Source organism: Elaeis guineensis, chromosome 15, assembly GCF_000442705.2.
Source record: "Elaeis guineensis isolate ETL-2024a chromosome 15, EG11, whole genome shotgun sequence".
Classification (NCBI taxonomy): domain Eukaryota; kingdom Viridiplantae; phylum Streptophyta; class Magnoliopsida; order Arecales; family Arecaceae; genus Elaeis; species Elaeis guineensis.
In genome coordinates this window covers 68,170,003-68,188,910 of record NC_026007.2, presented here as the reverse complement: position 1 = coordinate 68,188,910, position 18,908 = coordinate 68,170,003, and the positions used below count along the sequence as shown (strand labels likewise).

The 18,908-nt window shown below is 34.8% G+C and overlaps 1 protein-coding gene and 1 pseudogene across 2 annotated transcripts in view; one reads left to right on the top strand and one right to left on the bottom strand.

Annotated features, from left to right (window-relative positions):
* The window catches only part of LOC105058395 (2,3-bisphosphoglycerate-dependent phosphoglycerate mutase 1), a 60,744-nt gene that overhangs the window by 33,849 nt on the left and 7,987 nt on the right, over positions 1–18,908 (bottom strand). The window lies entirely within an intron of this gene.
* On the top strand, positions 14,778–16,686 carry LOC140854117 (FCS-Like Zinc finger 5-like; annotated as a pseudogene).

The following is an 18,908-nucleotide window of genomic DNA, read 5'->3' as shown; positions in this document are numbered from 1 at the left end:
AGAGAGAAATTGGAGAAAGAAGGTAGAGAGAGGAGAGAGAGAAAATTTTTCTCTCTTCTTCTTCTTTTTATTTTATTTTATTTATTTTTATTTTTCTCTTTCTCTTTTTTCTCTTTTCTTTTTTTTTTCTTTCTTTTTCTTTTTCCTTTTTCTTTTCTTTTTCTTTTTCCTTTTTTCTTTTCTTTTCTTTTCTTTTCTTCTTCTTCTTCCTTCTTCTTTTCTTTTCTTCCCGCGGCCTCCCTTGGCTGAAACAGGGGAAGACCGTGAGGTCCCCCCCTCGGTGGCTCGGGCTCCAGTAGCTTGGCTGGAGTTCCGACAACGACGGCCGATCATGTGAAGCCGGTCGGCGATGGGGTTCGGCTGGCGGATTTTTTTTTTCCAGAAAAACAGGGGATCTTCTTTGGAATTTATTTCCAACAAAATTGATGGCCGGTGGTGAGGTCTGGAGTTGTGAGAAGATGAGCAAGAGAGAGAAAAGGAAGGATTGGGACCTTACCTTGGTTCCGATGGCCAAAAACAGCTCCGGCGGCCCTTCTCTTCCGATCAACGTTCACGGTGCCTCCCTTCAGAAAATTACGCAATTCCTCAAATTTCTTTGAAAATTTTTGTTGAAAGATCCTAAGGGAGGATGGGGGATCTTTTATAGAGGAGGTTTCCTACCCTAGTCGGACTCCTCGAATTCGATTTCGCCAAAAATGGGAAGGAAGAAGACTCCGGTTAGGAGTGTTCCTCCTCCTCTATTAATTTTTTTTATTTTTTTTAAATCTGAATTATTACATTCTCCCCTCCTTAAAATAATTTCGTCCTCGAAATTAGGTTATGTCGTTCGAGATACCTACTTCAAAGTATACATTCTTCATGTCATTCTCAAGCTTACGATAATGTCATATATATTATTTATTTCTCATGATCTTGTTATAACAAAAATTATTTGAAATCTCAAACTCATCACTTCTTATTGATTTCTCAACTTTTTGAAGAACTGTAACATTTTGGACTTGTATTAATATACTACCATTATTTGTCTAATACATTTCACTCGAAATTCATAATTATCTCAGATTACCCTTGATAGAAAAATAAATAAAGGTCAAACATCGGGCGCTCTTCACAATCATCGATTTTTTTTTTCTCTTGACCTTCCAACAAATTTTATATGTAGACTCTCATCTTAAGAAAATCTCAATCTTCTATATCAGTCCAAGTAACAATATTTAATTTTAAAAAAAATATGAGATCTATGTTAGGACTTTCTAAGTTTGAACTAATATCAGAACTATCAAGTTGTTAATAAACTTGAGATATCTAGAATTTCTTGGTATTATCTACAATGAAGCAACCTACTGATAAAAATTATCCGACTATGATCAGATTAGATCAAAATTTATAGCATCCTTCCATTATCAATAAAATCCTTCCTTATTTGCAACTAATATTTTTATCATAATATCTTTTGATTTAAAAGATTAATATTTCTAATCAATTTAATCCATCACGTTTTTGCTGCGCACTCTGATCTTAATTTATCAAATTATATAGGTCTATCAAAGATAAAATATCTTTATATGTTAGATCAATCTGGGATAGATCCAACCTTCAAATTTCATATAAGACTTAGGATAAAATTTTAAGTTTCTTTATCTTTACTACCTTTGGGTATAGCATATAAAAATTAAATCTTGATCTACTTCCTATGTTTGAAATCATTGCATAAGTTTCATCACTCTTCAAGAATCCAACATGTCTAGAATTAATTGGAGTTAACCTTAGATTTACCTTACAATCATTTAGATAATTTCTAAATCAATCTTCTTTTTTAAAAGAATTAATTCTAACTTGACAAACTAGAAGAACTCAAGCCAACATCCTTAAGTAGAATCAACTTGATTATTTCTTATAGAGCTCTCTTCATCACAACCCTTAATATTAATCAATAAATCCATACAAAATCTTATCCCTTGAATAAGTCATTCAAAATTTAACACTAGCAAGATGTCTTAGTTCAATTTTAAAAAAATCTAAACTTTGACTTGAATAATTAATACACTTCACCATCTTCAACAATCACAAAAAAAATTAAAAAAAATCTAATCCAAAGATAGTAATATGAATTATTAAAGATTCATCATAACCTGTATATCATACTCTAACAAAATAAATTTTCTTCTTTAATTTAACAACAATATCAAAATACTTTTGATCCACTTAGAAAAATAAACTTTTGACTTGAAATTTAATGCAACTTGAAAGATCAAGGAATCATATTCAGAATATGATATTTTGAATAACCAAAAATTTTATCAAGATGTGTATCTCATATTCTTATAATAAAATTCAAGTATATTTTTCATCTAAGATTGAGTTTCATATATGACCTCCTATAGGTTCAGTGTTCAAAAATATTTCTCTCTCATATGATCTAATTTTTTCTTAGACCATACCCTAATTAACTTTCTTTGATAAGTCCAAATTCATAATTCTCAGATAATTATCATCGAAATTAAAAAAAATATATATATCATGATCTTCAATCATATAAGTTTTACATTCCAAAATCATCTAGTATACTCAATATAACTTATCAATACCTCCCACTTCATTCCAAGGTCAACTCTTTTCATACTTAGGTCAACCTTACTAATTGAAATCTAAGATATAACTCATCAATTCTATTATAGATATCATATGTCATTTATACATAAATTTTATCTTAATATTTATTGATTCAAAATTTGAATATTGAATCTTCTCTTTTATATCTATCATATTCCTCATGATCATAACCGAAGTTTAAATATCACTAAAGTCATAATTTCAAATAATTATAATCTTAAGCTTAAATAACACTTAAATCATATTCTCTAATGATCATAACCTATAACCTAAATTGTAATATCATTCTATTACATCCTTAATGATTATAACCTTAAACTCTGATATTATCTATCATACTTTATTGATTATAATCTCAAAGTTTTGATATCACTTATATGACAATCCCTAGCGATCTTAAACTTGGGCTCTAGTACTGTTCTGTCATATCCTAATCACTTGTATCATTGTCTCCAAATGAACATAACCTAAGCTCTAAGCTCAGATATCACTTTGTCACATCCTACTGATCTTACATAAAATTTTAATATCTCTTTATAATCTCTAGTGATCTTAAACCTAAGCACTGATATTATTCTATCATATCCTAATCATTTATATCGTAATCTCCAATGATCATAACCTAAGCTCTGATACCATTCTGTCACGCTCCGAACCCAACACCCGGGTCGGATACGTGATGGCCGCACATTTCTTAGAGCAAGCCCTAAAGAATATGCAAAGCCAAATTAAATCGTTACAACCTTATCAACCATAATATTTAATTTCATTAATAATTCATAAAACTTGCATAATTACAATTAAATTTCTTCAATTCTCTGATCAGATACTATAACACTCCTATTTATTTTTCTGTCCATCTGTAAATCCAGGCCATAGCCAATCATAAGCATCCTGTAACTCTGAGAAGAAAAGAAAGATAAAGGGGCGTGAGCTTTACAGCCCAGTAAGAATTTTCATATTACACTGATATAGTAATATAATCTGAAAATAAAAATAAGCAATAAAATATAACATCTCATATTCAATATCCAGAATAATGCAAACATTCATAAATTTTCTGTCTTGTTAAAATAGATGCATCATCATATATTAACAGGTGAAACCCTTTTATTCAACAATTATTTCATGTCTTATCTTTCATTTCTCCTTTCATAATCACATGATTTTTAACCTTTTCTTTCTGGTTCTGGACTATCCAAGTCTATACCTCACTCATCATCCGAATCAATTTCCACATAAAAGCCTTTCAAAACTGTCCTAGGATGAGCTTCTGACTGGCTGTCCCACGTACGGAAGCCCGTGAGAGGCTGTCCCAGGCATAAGCTCCTGGCGGGCTGTCCCAGGCATGAGCTTCTGGCCGGCTGATCCACCTGTAAGCCAGTGGGGGCTGTCCCAGGCATAAGCTCCTGGCGGGCTGTTCCATATGACAAGGCTAGTTCATACCATACATCTCTTTCTTTTTCATTTAATCATTATGTATTGATTTCATCAAATCAATTTTGCCTTGCATTATGATCAATTCAGATACGTCATATCCATATAATCATGCCATCAATCTCTGATACATATATATTAACATAACATACTCATGCTCAAAATCAAATAACAGTATCTCAGATATAATAAATTTATCAATCTCAAATCCGACGATGCAAAACTAATAATGCAAGGCCAACAGTAAAATAGCATATATATAATGGTGATCATGTACAGGAATTCTTACCTTTACTGGTGACTGATCCAAGCACAGAAATTAATGTTCTTCTTTGATTTATGAATTTCTTTAACAAAATATTCCACTTGATATCATATGCAGACAATCATCTCTTCATAACTCTAATCAAATATAAAAATCATATATGAAAAAATTATCTGATAGTCGATCCTAATAACACAAATCTAGGACCTCTCTTAGGATTAACCAAAATTAGGATTTGTCTATGTATCAGGATCCTCCACTGATCCATAAGACTTCTAGAGAGAAAAAATTCATGAAGAGAGAGAAAATTTTAGAGAGAGAAAGTGGAGAGAGAATCTTCGTATCCTTCAGATGAGGCAATCATGATCGAGATCATCAGAGGTCCTATCGGGATGACTTAATATGAATCAAGTGTTACAATTTCGAATAGGATCGGACTGGGATTAGATCTACTGCACGAATTTCGAAGTAATCTCGAATCATCTTATTTTCATCTCAAGTTTATTCTATGGTCTGTGATGAAATCAAAGAATGAGGAAGACTCTAGAGAGACAAAATTCATAAAGAGAGAGAAAGGTCTAGAGAGAGAATTTATTAAGAGAAACTGGAGAGAGAAGGTAGAGAGAGGAGAGAGAAAAAATTTTTCTCTCTTCTTCTTCTTCTTTTTATTTTATTTTATTTTATTTTTATTTTTATTTTTATTTTTCTCTTTCTCTTTTTTCTCTTTTCTTTTTTTTTTCTTTTCTTTTTCTTTTTCCTTTTTCTTTTCTTTTTCTTTTCCCTTTTTTCTTTTCTTTTCTTTTCTTCTTCTTCTTCCTTCTTCTTTTCTTTTCTTCCCGCAGCCTCCTTTGGCTGAAACAGGGGAAGACCGTGAGGTCCCTCCCTCGGTGGCTCGGGCTCCGATGGCTTGGTCGGAGATCCGACAACGACGGTCGACCATGTGAAGCCGGTCGGCGATGGGGTTCGGCCGACGGATTTTTTTTTTTCGAAAAACAGGGAATCTTCTTTGAAATTTATTTTCAGCAAAATCGATGGCCGGCGGTGAGGTCTGGGGTTGTGAGAAGATGAGCAAGAGAGAGAAAAGAAAGGATTGGGACCTTACCTTGGTTCCGGTGGCCAAAAATAGCTCCGACGGCCCTTCTCTTTCGATCAACGCTCACGGTGCCTCCCTTGAGAAAATTACGCAATTCCTCAAATTTCTTTGAAAATTTTTGTTGAAAGATCCTAAGGGAGGATGGGGGTCTTTTTAGAGTAGGTTTTCTACCCTAGCCGGACTCCTCGAGTCCGATTTCATCGGAAACGGGAAGGAAGAAGACTCCGGTTAGGAGTCTTCCTCCTCCTCTGTTATTTATTTATTTTTTTAAAATCTGAGTTATTACATTTATAATCATGAATCATGATCTTACTTAAAATTAAAACTACAATGACCAATGATCTTGATATATTGCATTTAATATTCTTTAAATATAATACTTTTCTATTTCTTATTATATCTAGATTGGATAACACTTATTATTTTTATCATATATATTATATATGAAAGAGGAGTTCAGAGATCTTCCAGCATGTCATGTGTCAAGCTCTAAACTCTCTATGATATTTTTTCTTGCAACATTTCTTTTTCTTTTTTTTCTTTGCTTCGAATCTCTCCTGAGCCCTCTTGAACCTTCCTGAGCCCTCATAATACATTAATCATCTTACTATATTGATTATAGACATACATAATTAAAATATCATATATTGATAGTATGCCATAATATTAATATCAAAATTTTGTTATAAATTAACAGCATGAAACAAGATCAAAGCTTAATGTACAACAGTGCCAATAATATTGGTATTAATATTATTAATAAAAATACTTACTAATATGAAAGAAAATACTATATTTAATTATTAATGTAACCATTTCTATTATGATTTAGATTTTGCAATATACTTAGTGAGCTTAGTATGCAATCAATATTGGCACACCGGTAATAATCAGTATTCATACTCAATAAGGCTCAACTTATAAATCGGACTCTTATTTAATATAATTCTTCATTTTCAAAATAATAGATTTTCTATATGGTTAATATTAATACTCTACTATTTTAAAACAAGGAAGTAAATCATATGTGCATTGCGTAGGATCAACATTAATGATAGAAATTTCTATACTGATGCTCTCGTATAGAGTTTTCTATTCGCCACATGAAAATTGATATCAATCATGTCAGTATTGATATCGAAAGTTTCTACTCAGTCATCATTTTAAAATTCATTGTTTAATGTATAACAAAAAATTGACTATCAAAACTTTCTATATACTATAGTTTTTATTATATTGCTATATTGTATTTCAAAATAATTAGAAAAAAAAGAAAATTTTATACTATGGCCATCATGCAGTTTATATTACTAGTATCCTAATAATTTGAAACTGCCGATTTACTAAACATTGTAGCTTTTCGAATATCATAGAAGACTTGGACATAAATTGGTCTGTTTAGAATTGTGTACATGAATGGAGGAAGAGGTGGGGTTCTTGCATGGACAAAAATATCCTGTACTCAAGTGGCCTTTTCCTGGGGTTTGCCATCGCCTATGGAGCAGCCCATAGTAGTCTATGAGCTCATGAACTGTCAAAATAATTGCTTATGATTCTTTTACACGATGGGATTCTTGGGTAGTGTTTCCAACGGTAATTTGTCAAAGTTTGAGGGAAAAAAAATGAGCGAATCTTATTTAGTGTAAAAGTCGCCAAGGCTGACTTGGCTACTGTTGAGATATTTTTCCTGATGCAACTGGCTGAGCTAGCTAGCTTAAACAAAGGCATACACCCAAGAGCCACTGTTTCATCAGTTGACAGTTGACGCATACATCATAATCCAACCAAGGTAGAACGTCATAACCATTCATATAAGTTTGTCTCTTTACTTAGCAATCAAAATTTTGGGTGGTGTAATAAATGGTGCATCCCTAAGATTTTGGACCTGAATAATTATAATACCAATGTGTCTCCCTTTCTTTGTCCGAGAAAATATTATTATTACTATTTTAAGGTGAAGATCTTTGCTATAAATGTGCATATTTTTGATGTTGGTGCACATGAGAATCATTGTTTACCTGGAAGGATGCAATGAAGTGGATGTTTGAACAGGAGAATTGCAGCTATTACATGTAACTTTTCCCTTCGGTCCACTCACTGCCACTTATCTGTAGCAAATGGACCAATAGAAAGAGCATACAAGAATTTGTAGCCATTTGGGTAAGATTATTGCATAATGCTAGCACCACTGTTCCTTCTCTTTTTGGTTGAAGACCATATGTTTGGCCACTGAAGTCAAAGGAAGGATTATATATGGCGAGAAGGATTAAGACAAAGTAAATCAGCTTTAGCTGCCTCTTCATCCAAATAACATGAGCAAATGTGATCAGTTATAGAAGAAGCTTTGGCATCCATGATTCCAGATGATGGATGAAGATACTCATCATATATATATATGAATTCTATCTTTTCACATACATTGACAACTTTGACAGTGTCGGTGGCGTGATTTGGTCTCAGTGGTCCAAAACTGTGTAAAATGATCGACGAAAGGGATGACACAGGAGACACGATCGATCAGTCGAAATCATGGTTGGGAGCACGACATCAGAGCATGAATCTGGCTTGGAATTTATGTGGTGGTGAGTGTTCATTGTGCTTGATGCCAATCAAGGATGGACTATGAGACAAATCTTTGCTATTAATTGTATAAAAGCCAATGTGACTTAGGCTAGTTGGTCGGTTGCTTTCTTATTATTAGAGGTCTAGAGTTTAAGTACTGCAATGCTTCTTTTGTGCAACGTGATTCATAACTTTTTTTTTTTTGTTGGTCTCGGAAAAAGAGAGGGGAAGGAATGGCTAAAGATCTAAAGTTTGTGCAATTTGATTAACTTATTTTTTGACCTGGCTCGTATCCGATCCCATCTAACCCGATGGCCACCATATAATGCTATCAAGGCTACTTTATGGGTATATTTAAGCCAGGAAAAGAATAAGAGAAGTTAAAACTAGAAGGAAGAATTGAAGAGGGGGAACAACGAGCCGACAGGGCTGAGTAAGCGTGGGACCGAGGCCCAAAGATAGGACCCATATGGTGACGTCATCATCTGCTTTAAATAGTCCATCTTAGCTGGCAAATATTTTTAGTGGAGAAATAAATAATTTTTCCCGAAAATAAATGAAAAGGACAAAAGCATCGTTCTGAATAATTGAAGCGACGGCCGTGTAATTGCTGACAGGGATCCCGCAAATGTCCCGCTGCCCCACCGGCGGTCGGCGGTCTCCCGGTCTCGTCTCGCCCGCTATTCTCCGCTGCCGAAATCTTCTCGTCCAAATTATCGCCTCCACTTGTCGCACGGCGAGGAGCTGAGGACGGCGATTCGGCACGTACGAAGTGTGGAATAAGCTCCTTGTCGTCACTTGTATGTTCTCAAGTTTAATTTTTTTTTTGTTAACTACTAAGAAGTTTTCTTTAATGGACATGTGATCTTTGGGGTGTTAGGATTTGGCTCGATTAAATTAGAAGGATAGTTCGAGCTGTACTTGATCGAGTTTAAGCCAAAGGATTTAAGTCTAATGCATCTGAAAATGTCTAAATATTTTTGTTTGATGTGTTAATTAGGTCTTATTATTTTATATGAGAACCAATTTTATGTCTAAACTTTGAGATATGAAAGAGTCAAGTATATGGAAAGGATTATGAGAAATAAAAAGGGATGTATTAATTAGAGTCTTGACATGAATCGGCGAATAAGAAGGTTGTCTTATCACAATCCACTGGCCCATTACAAGAGGCAAAAAAAAAAGGTAAAAGAAGTTCGGAAATAATATGCAAAATTAATTTTCTTTATTAATATAGCATAAATTATTGAGATTTTTTTTTTTGATAAAGATGACTTATTGAGTTCGGAACGATGCATATTTTGCACCATAGGAATTTCAAAGTCCTTATCATACACACATACCAAAGCGGGTATAGCACTCCTGACTGAGTTACCATTGATAGTTCTATTCCTAGAATTCTCTGGAGACTTCCTAATAAATTTGTATGAGAATTTTGTCCCAAATTATTTGGAAGAGGATCTGAAGTCCCAACATGAAAAAGACTTTTAAATGGCTCAAGACTTCACCGATTAATGGGGTTCACTTCATAGTTTCCTCATCCAAGCTTCTTCTAAACAAAAATGCTTTGGTTGGGCTTTGCCAACATATCTCAATCACCACCATATCATCCAATCATGAAGATAGATGGATGTGTGGATCCAATGACGATGCACTATGTTTGGCATATAATGTGATGCATCTCGTTTGACAACGATTCACCTCTATAATCGCACAAAATGATGATGATCCAGAGATTTATAGTAGTCTGTGACATGTAATGTTCATCGTAGAGGATCAACCCCTAAATTATTTTAGTCTTTGCCAAAATATTGCCATGTGTCATCTACAAAACTACAAAATACTTTATAAACCTTGTTCTCGATAGAAATATACTCTGGTTAATTAATTTGTTTTTTAAAAAAAAAGGACAATACACCAATTATAAGTGAGATCACATTTGTATACAAATTACAATAAATTTTTTTTCTTATCTAGCATATGGCCATCCTTGCATTCTATTATATGCATCACAATGTAATTGACACATGTTTATTAAGTCAATTGCAACTTAGCATTTGGACTTAATTGAAGAAACAAGGCTTGAGTTCAACTTTTTTTTTAATTGAATGAGTTTCAATGAGGCCCTCAATAAACTAAGAGCATGTTTGATTGAAGAGAGTAACTGGAGTTGGACTCTGGAATGAGAATAAGAATGAATGACTTCCATTATAGCCGTTTGGTTGGAAGGAGTCTTTTTTTAATTTCGATTATAAGAAAAAATATGAATGTCTTAATCCTCCAAAATCTAATTTAGACTCTTTTCTATTATTCAAATTATATTTCAATTTCGATTTTAATTCCGCTCATGAACCAAATACATCAAAAGATAAGATCATCTGATTTTCATTTCGATTGCGAATCAAACATATCCTAAATCCAAATAAGCATTAATTTTGATCTTCTTATCATGACTAAACCTGAATAATTTTATCTATACAGAGATAAGCTCATTAGGCTTCCTTGCAACATACCTAACCCTCATCCTCATTTTTGTGCCGAAGTTTCTTGGGCCCTTATCCTACTTCATCTTTTCTATAATAGCTAGTGAGCTCAATAAAACCAACCGATGGATAACATAGGTGCCATGATTGCCAAGAACAACTTAAGTCATGATTGTCGAGGACAACTTGATTAATGGTTTTTGAATATAACCCAACTTTGGTTGGTCAAGTTTGAGACAATATGAGAGTTTGTAGGGTCGAAGAGCCAGATAAGAATGTTGAAGGCATTGACATGGCATGATCTAGATAAATGATGAAGTGAAACACATTCTCCTAGCAAGAATGGTCAGATGGTGCATTACCTTTCTCCTTATATATATATATATATATATATATATATATATATATATATATATATACATATATATATATAAAATCAGGTTAGAATCAGATTGATCAGATTTAGTTTTAGATCCAGTCAGATTAAAATTTTATAATAGGAGACCTACATCAATGATCCAAACAATTAAATATGAGCTACTATTTTAAAACTGCTTGTATATAAAAAATTATATGATTTGAAGATCCCTAGTCTATATATCAAGTGGTCAAAAATTGAACAATCTAAAGAAAATTGAATCAGATATATTTTTTGATCACTTGATGCATAGTTAGGTGTCTTCAAATCACATTTATAATGTGCAAGCAGTTTTTGGTTAGTAGATCACATCTAATGGCGCTTGGATCATCGATATAGAAATTTCATTGTCCAGTTTTGATTTGATCGAATCTAAGCCAAAATCTGATCGACCTCATCCAAATCTGTCCCTAAATATATATATATATATACACACACACACACATACATACATATATAAATACATACATGCATACATATACATACATTATATATATATATATATATATATATATATATATATATATATATATATATATATATATATAATCATGACATAGAGACTGCTCTCTATATAGGTTACCATATGATGCACCGTATAATGACAATTTCTATATAATCATCCTGAGTTAGTAACCAAAATATGCTACTCTTATATATATGTAATACCTCGAGAAGAAGAATGGATCATCAAGAATTCGAGACATGTTTAAGTTAGAGAAAGCATGGATGGCCATGATTCAATCGAATCATCCAATTTATGCTCACTTTCCCTCTTGGATGATGCACATCTCTTACTTTAATTTGATTTTTATTGTTTGCATTATCAGGCCACAACAATGTATCCATTGCAAAAAATAAGACCAAATACATTAAGAGCCTGAAAGCAAAAGCCTTACCATTGTTTAAGGTACTGTGCTATGTTAATAATCCTGTATAATTGTACAATAATTTAGATAACATTACGTTGCTAATTCATTTCATTTGTGGGGTCTTAAAATTGAGTAACATTATTTGGAATGCTATTATGTAATTCAATAAATCAATAAGCATTTGCTAATTGATGCAAATTGATTTTTCCCTCCTATTATCTAATATAGTTTCAATTTAAGAATAAAAAATCTAAATTGAAACTATATTGTATCTTAACATGAGTAATGTTTATTTTTTCCTAATCAAATTTGATACATTAAACAAGAGGAAATTGTAAATTATAAGTTGGTTGGAAGCTTCATCAGACTTACGACAAGATCAAACCTAGATTTCTTATATTAACACATGAGCACAAGGCCGGCTGGTTCTCTCATGATGAACCCAAGTTTGAGTCAAGCAATATATAAGTGATCTCATGTTTTGGACCCTTCTGTATACTTATTTAAAATGGTTCAAGAATAAAAAGTAAGGTGCCGACCTAAATTTAGATGGAGTCAAGAAGTTTCAGTCAGATTAGCCAACAGAATTATAAACTTTAATTATGAATCAAAATAGACCCACAAACTGCTCAAAGCAAAACAACAAAGTGGCACCCATTCCCCTATAGTTCCACCTAGGGTTCTATTGGGTGGCCGGCTTGGGTTTTTGTTACTCTGACCCAAGTCAAGAAAGTCCTAATATTAACCTTCCTATAAAACAGTCATACTTGTACAAAATTTTGTAATCTAATCCACTTATTCCTTAGTAGGCCGAGTAGTGAGAGACATCCTGACTTTTGTTCCCTCTTGCCCAAGTGAGTCCACCAGGGTGCACCCATCTCCTATTCGCCGAGGAAAAAGAGGTTCCCCTTGGAGCCCTCAACGGACCTCCATGAACGTTAGGATGGTTATAACAATTTAATTTGACAATGCTAGAATATTGTTATACAATAATAAAAAAATAAATATATTATTTTTGAGATTAGTCAAATGGTGCACTTTATTATGTGCCACACACACACACACACACACACACACACACACATATATATATATATATATATATATATATATATATATACACATACACACATTATAGTACAGATGACTAGATAGCATCATTTATTATGGATTACTCTAATGATAAGAATTAGATGAATATTTTGAATATATATATATATATATACACACACACATTATAGTACAGGTGACTAGATAGCATCATTTATTATGGATTTCTCTAATGATAAGAATTGAATGGATATTTTGAATCTTTTATCCTTTTGATATTTTATTTTCTAATTTTAGTGGGTATATCGATGGATTTATATGAGCTGTTTGGTATTTAACAAATATTTTTATCTTTTAAAATTATTTTTTTCATATTATACATGAAAATAAGACTGATTAAAATCTTGAACTTAAAAAATTATCTTATATTGTACCAAAAGAAATTATTTTACTTAGGGTTACAACAAAAATAAAATTAACAGCTATTATGACAGATTGCTCACTGCTATAAATCTGCTATAATGATGATTATCATTTCCTTTACGGGCAGAATTATTGTTAACGGCCGTTATTTGTTTGTTGGTTCTTTAACGGCCGTTATTTCACAGCTGGTTACCTGGGTGCCCCTTTCATCGAGTGGCCCACTTCCTCCCGTGCATCGCCCTCTTCCAGCTCGTCAGTGGGACAAGTGAACGGACCCTGGCACTGAGTGGCACCTTGGGTGGTGGACCCCATGTCGTTAGTGTGCCCCATCGTCCGGATCCGTCTGATCGAGATCAGCGGTTATTCGGCGAGGTATCGGCGTGGGTTCTGGTCTCGGGGATAAATCGGCGTGGCATTTAGGGTTGACCGGCTACAGCCGGTGGAAGGTCCGTCCGAAAGCGGCCACAGAGATGGGGAAATCATTGCACTGAGTGACCAAAGCCACGACCGTCCAAGAGAGACAACACCGCTATAAATAATAACTACCGGTGTTGCGGTCACTTTTGGTGGGAGTAAGTGATCTCTGACCTAACCCCGTCGCTCGTTCTAGCTAGGGCTATTGAACCAGTCCTTCTTGTTCTCTCATAGCTTTACAGGTGCAAGTGGATTGGATAAGCTTGTGCAGGTGTTAAACTTGGTCCATATTTGAAGCAAGACCTAGATTAAGACATGGTCTTCAAATAATAATCTAAAATCTAATCCATCTTATCACCAATTTGTCATCAATTTTGTCTCAATAAGAATTAAGGTTCAGGGATAATTGATCATTCCAAATCCATCAAGTGATGGTTCGAATTTGGCCGACATCTCAATCAGAAATTGCGGTTAAAGTTAGCATAACAAACAAGCTTCCAACCTATTCTAACTTATGCATAACCCATGTTGGATTCTCTACCTACACTCAAGGTTGAGACCTATACATAAAAAAATTGGTCATAATTTGATGCTAGACACCCTCGTTTGCCTTGACTATGAATCCTAAAAATATCGTATTAAATCTAATTAGGTATAAATGAACTTGATGATTTGACACAACATAAATTAGTTTAGAAAATTTAGATGTAGCCATCAAAACTTAAACTCAACTTTTTGTTTAAAAAAAATGATCTAGCTAGACATAGCTACACAATGCAATGGATTGGTTATAAAATCTATCAGAATTTTTTACCAAACAGAAAAATCTATCTCAATCAACACACTTGTAGTCTTAGTTGCAGGTCGGAGTTGGGCCATGCTCCAATAAACATGCTATACTATCTTAGAAGAGGAGGTAATCTCCTCAGCAATAAAACCCTAAAGCTACCAAATTTTAGAGGTAAAAAAAATAAAAATCAGAAAAAAGGTGGGATGATGTGGACGGTTCCAATGAGAAGGTTCCAATCAACGGTCCAGATTCGGGATGATGTGGATGATTCCGCTGGCGTAATTCCAATCAACGGTCCAGATTTGTACTGGACTCTTTTTTATCTCCCCTCTCCTTCTCCGTCCCAGGGCACTTCCCCACCCCACCCCGCTCCCTTCCAACTCCAGTTCCGACCCCCACCCCCCGCCACCCCCCCTCGGTTTCTAAAGCTTTCTACTGCTTTATATCATCGAAGAGAAAGAGAGGGATGTCGTTGGGGAAGCGGCCGAGACGTCCGATGACGAGGACGACGAGCATGACGGAGTTGGCGGGGAGATCTTCGCCGACGTGCAGGTTCTCCAGCCGTTAGATCAGGAGAGAGCCCACCAAGGCCACCAGAGGTACCGGCAGAGAGCGGCGGCGGCGGCGGCGGCGAAGGCGAAGGCGGACGGCGGAGGGGGAAAGAGGACGTACGGCGGTAGCGCTGGGGTGGAGGGGCTGGAGACGCGGTACCTCGAAGCGATGGTGGCCCCCTGGAGCACCGGCAACCGCAGGAACTCCGGCGACTTTGGGGTGGTGGAAGTCGCCTCCTTCTTGAAGGCGTGCAGCCTCTGCAAGCGCCGCCTCGGCCCCGGCCGCGACACCTTCATGTATAGGTACAGCTCCTAGATCACGGTCTTCTGGCTTAAAATCCAATTTTTATTCCTTATCTCTGGAAAAAAATCGATCTTTTTGCGTACTTCGGCTTAAAAATCCGATCTTTTAGTACTATGTGGAAAATTTGGAGATGCCCAAGTGGTATCATTTGATTGTTTTAAAAAAGATAGAGATTTTCCTTGTTTTCTGGTTTGGTGTAATAATTTCTTGTAATATTTTCTTCTTTCTGTTAATATAAAGATTTCTCATGGTTATGCCACTATAGCTTTAGTTGGTCCTCTTAGTTATATTTGTGTCGGTTTTTCAGTAGAATATCTAGAATTAATCGGTTTGTCTTTGGAACATGGCTTTGGAAGATATCTATTCAGTTAAACTTGCTAAGATTTAGAGAGATTTATTTATTTATATTTGTTTCGAGTTTTTCTTCATCAAGGTAGTGATATTTGGGCTTTTAATTTTGATTTATTTTAATTTAAATATTGGTTGATATTATGAGAATTTCTATATCTTTATGAGAAAAATTAAATCTCGTTACTGTTCAGATGTTGTTGCTATTATTTTGCATTTTTGGTAAATTGTAATTATAGCACTACATACACCTAAAAAACCTTGTACTATCATATAAATGTTTTTATAAACCATGTATTATCTTAAATCCTGCAGTCAATCAAACTAGCCATATGAACATACTCTCTAAAATCACCGTTGTAACCTGACGATATAAAATACCGGGTTCTCATGCATGCAATTCATGGCCATCTCACCCTACCCCTGCCACAATGCGAGTAGTTTGGATCTACAAAGTTCCCATCCCATTTGATACAATAGCTTCTAATATATATTGATTTCCAAGCATGCATGCTACTTATACAAAGTTTTCAATTACATAGCTTATAATTTTTGACACAAACAATTAAGAGGAGCACTGGATTTATTATATATTTTTATATGATCCAACGCTTATTATGGAACAAAACTACGGGCTTATTAGCTCTGAATAAGCTCACATATCACTCTATTAGATTCTTGATCTTTGTTCTTGTAAGATGGCTGTGGTTTTCATCATTCTTTCTTTTTTTTCTTTTTTTTTTTTGGGTGTTCCACAGGGGTGACATTGCCTTCTGTAGCCTCGAGTGCCGGCAGCAGCAGATGAATCTAGATGAGAGGAAGGAGAAGTGCTCCCTAACTTCCATGAAGGACACTCCCACTCCCGCCACCGGCAGCTCCGAGCAGTCGACCGCCGCTTGAGCTCAATCCCCATCCTTTCCAATGGAATTTGGAAAGCTTGCAGTTATATATATGTAGTACATTATGGCAAAGGAAATAGATGTAGTTGGGTTTTATAGTTTTCAATCATCATTGCTGTTATTAGAGAACATGTTATGAAAGAGCTGATGCAATTGCCAACTTATATCTTTTCCTTTTTCCTTCCTTTTTTCTTTTTTCGATCTTATTGATGAGAAGGAATTGAAGACCCTACACATGTTTGTGGCTCTGTTTATTCCTGCGGTATATATGTTTACAACTTGTGAATTATCAAATCAAATGGCTGTTTTTGGCTTCTGATTCAAGTATACTTCTCATACGAGTCCGGTGATTCCCCATCTCTCTTGTGGTTCCTACTAGTCTTCGGCCTTGGAAGGAGAGAATGGCGCACAAGCTTTCGGTGACAAAAGATGCGAAACCGTCCATTCTCTTTTTCTGAAGGACTTTGTTGTTTTCTGGGACCAGCCTTTGTTCGAAAAAGCGTGGAAGATTGGAGACTACATGCACACAGTCCCGCTAACTTGTTCTGCTGGCTGATGGCTACAGCTACGACAGGGTTTTTGGTGTAGGTTCCATCATGTATTACTATGATAATTTTAGATTGCCAATTGGTTAGCACTTCTCTTCCGCTAAGAAGTTCTGTACTTAAATTTGCATCGTTATATTGTCACCATTTTTTTTTTTTTAATAATATGCTTGAGAGATTTATTGATCTTTCTTTTGTTCATGTCATTCTCCAGTACTAGTAAATATGGTCATGCAAATTTTAGTTCCTGATGAATAAATGATGGGATTTCCTGATCTTGGATCTCCTCCATGAGCAGTGTATCGAATTGCTGGTCTAAGACCTCGTTGGTAAACCTATTGTTATCTTCAATCAATCTCATGGGCACCATTGTGGAGTCCCATGAGATCTTCACAAGCTATCATGGTGAATTTATTTTGGCTTCTATTTTTTGATAAAAAAATTAAATACGTAAAAAAAATGCTGTACAAATCGGATAAAATTAAATCAAGCTAGAATAAATTCATCCATAAAAATCAAAGATAAAATATTCAAAAATTAAGAAGAAAGTTCAATGGGAAGTCCGATATATAGTTCCAATGTAATCAGCCACATCAGTCGCCATTCAATCAATTATACTATTAGCTTCCCTATAAATACTTGGTCTCATTAGAGATCAATGAATGCTCATTTGTTAGCAATCATATAGTAAGGCATGAGATTCGATATCCACAAATGATAAATTTGAAAGTCATTTAATATATATAATGAACTCCCCTTCGATACTAAAATGTGAAAAGCTCTCAACATCTATGAAGCATAAATTATATCTTCTCATATAGTAAATAATTTCACCATTGGGACTATAGTATCAAAAATTCAGACTCCACCTATGGCTAATAGACCGCTACCATGACTATTGATAACAAAATCTACTCTACCAAAATCACTTCTCTTTTATTCTATACTACTATTAAAGTTGACTCTGAGAAAACATGAGATGGTGCTCCTAAGAATAAAGAATATTCATATGAAATAGGAGAGAATGAGATTTATAAATGCGCAATGTGTGGGAGAATATTTTAGTTTTATATATAGTATCTTGCATACGAGACAGCCACTTTTGGACCTTGGTGTCCTTCGTAACTGTGCTTAATTATGCTTAGTTCCTATCAAAGTATAATTACTTATTGCCATTAGTAAGTCAAAAACACTTTACTCGTGTGGTGGGGAATGGGATCTGAAGTGGGGAAGGTGTCAGCTTGCATTGGTTAGTCCCACGTCAACATTTGAAATGAGAAGGAGATCCATCTGTAGCTTCTGGCCCTTTCATTGTTTTAGTGGGTCCATGGAAAGATGCATTGATGGTCATCCGTAACCCCACCTTTATCACCGTCTATTCTTCCCACTGGTTCGGTATCAATCTCATGCCCTTCGCCTTCACTCTCGAATGTGCAGTATGACGTAGATCACAAGCAAAGAAATGGGAAGGGGGAAAAAAAAAAAAGCTGAGTGTTTCAAAGCCATGACGTAGTCATGCGCCGGAGCCGAAATGCGGCCGGGCTCTGTTATTTTAATCAGAGAAATTAACATTGATAATCAGCATCATCTGAGCCGTTGGAAGTTTACCGGTTTATAGAATCCACTTGATGCATGAGAGACATATATCGCACCGACTCGGGTATAAAATCAACTCAAACTGATAGCTCCATTAACTTAGCTAGCTTGTAGAAAGTTATAATATTTTTACCATCAAACTCGTTTACCACTGGCATCTATTTAAGGACTAGTATTTGTTACAAGGATACATTAAGTTATCTAATGCATATATGCTTGAAGTTGAGGTGAATGACGTAGAGCCA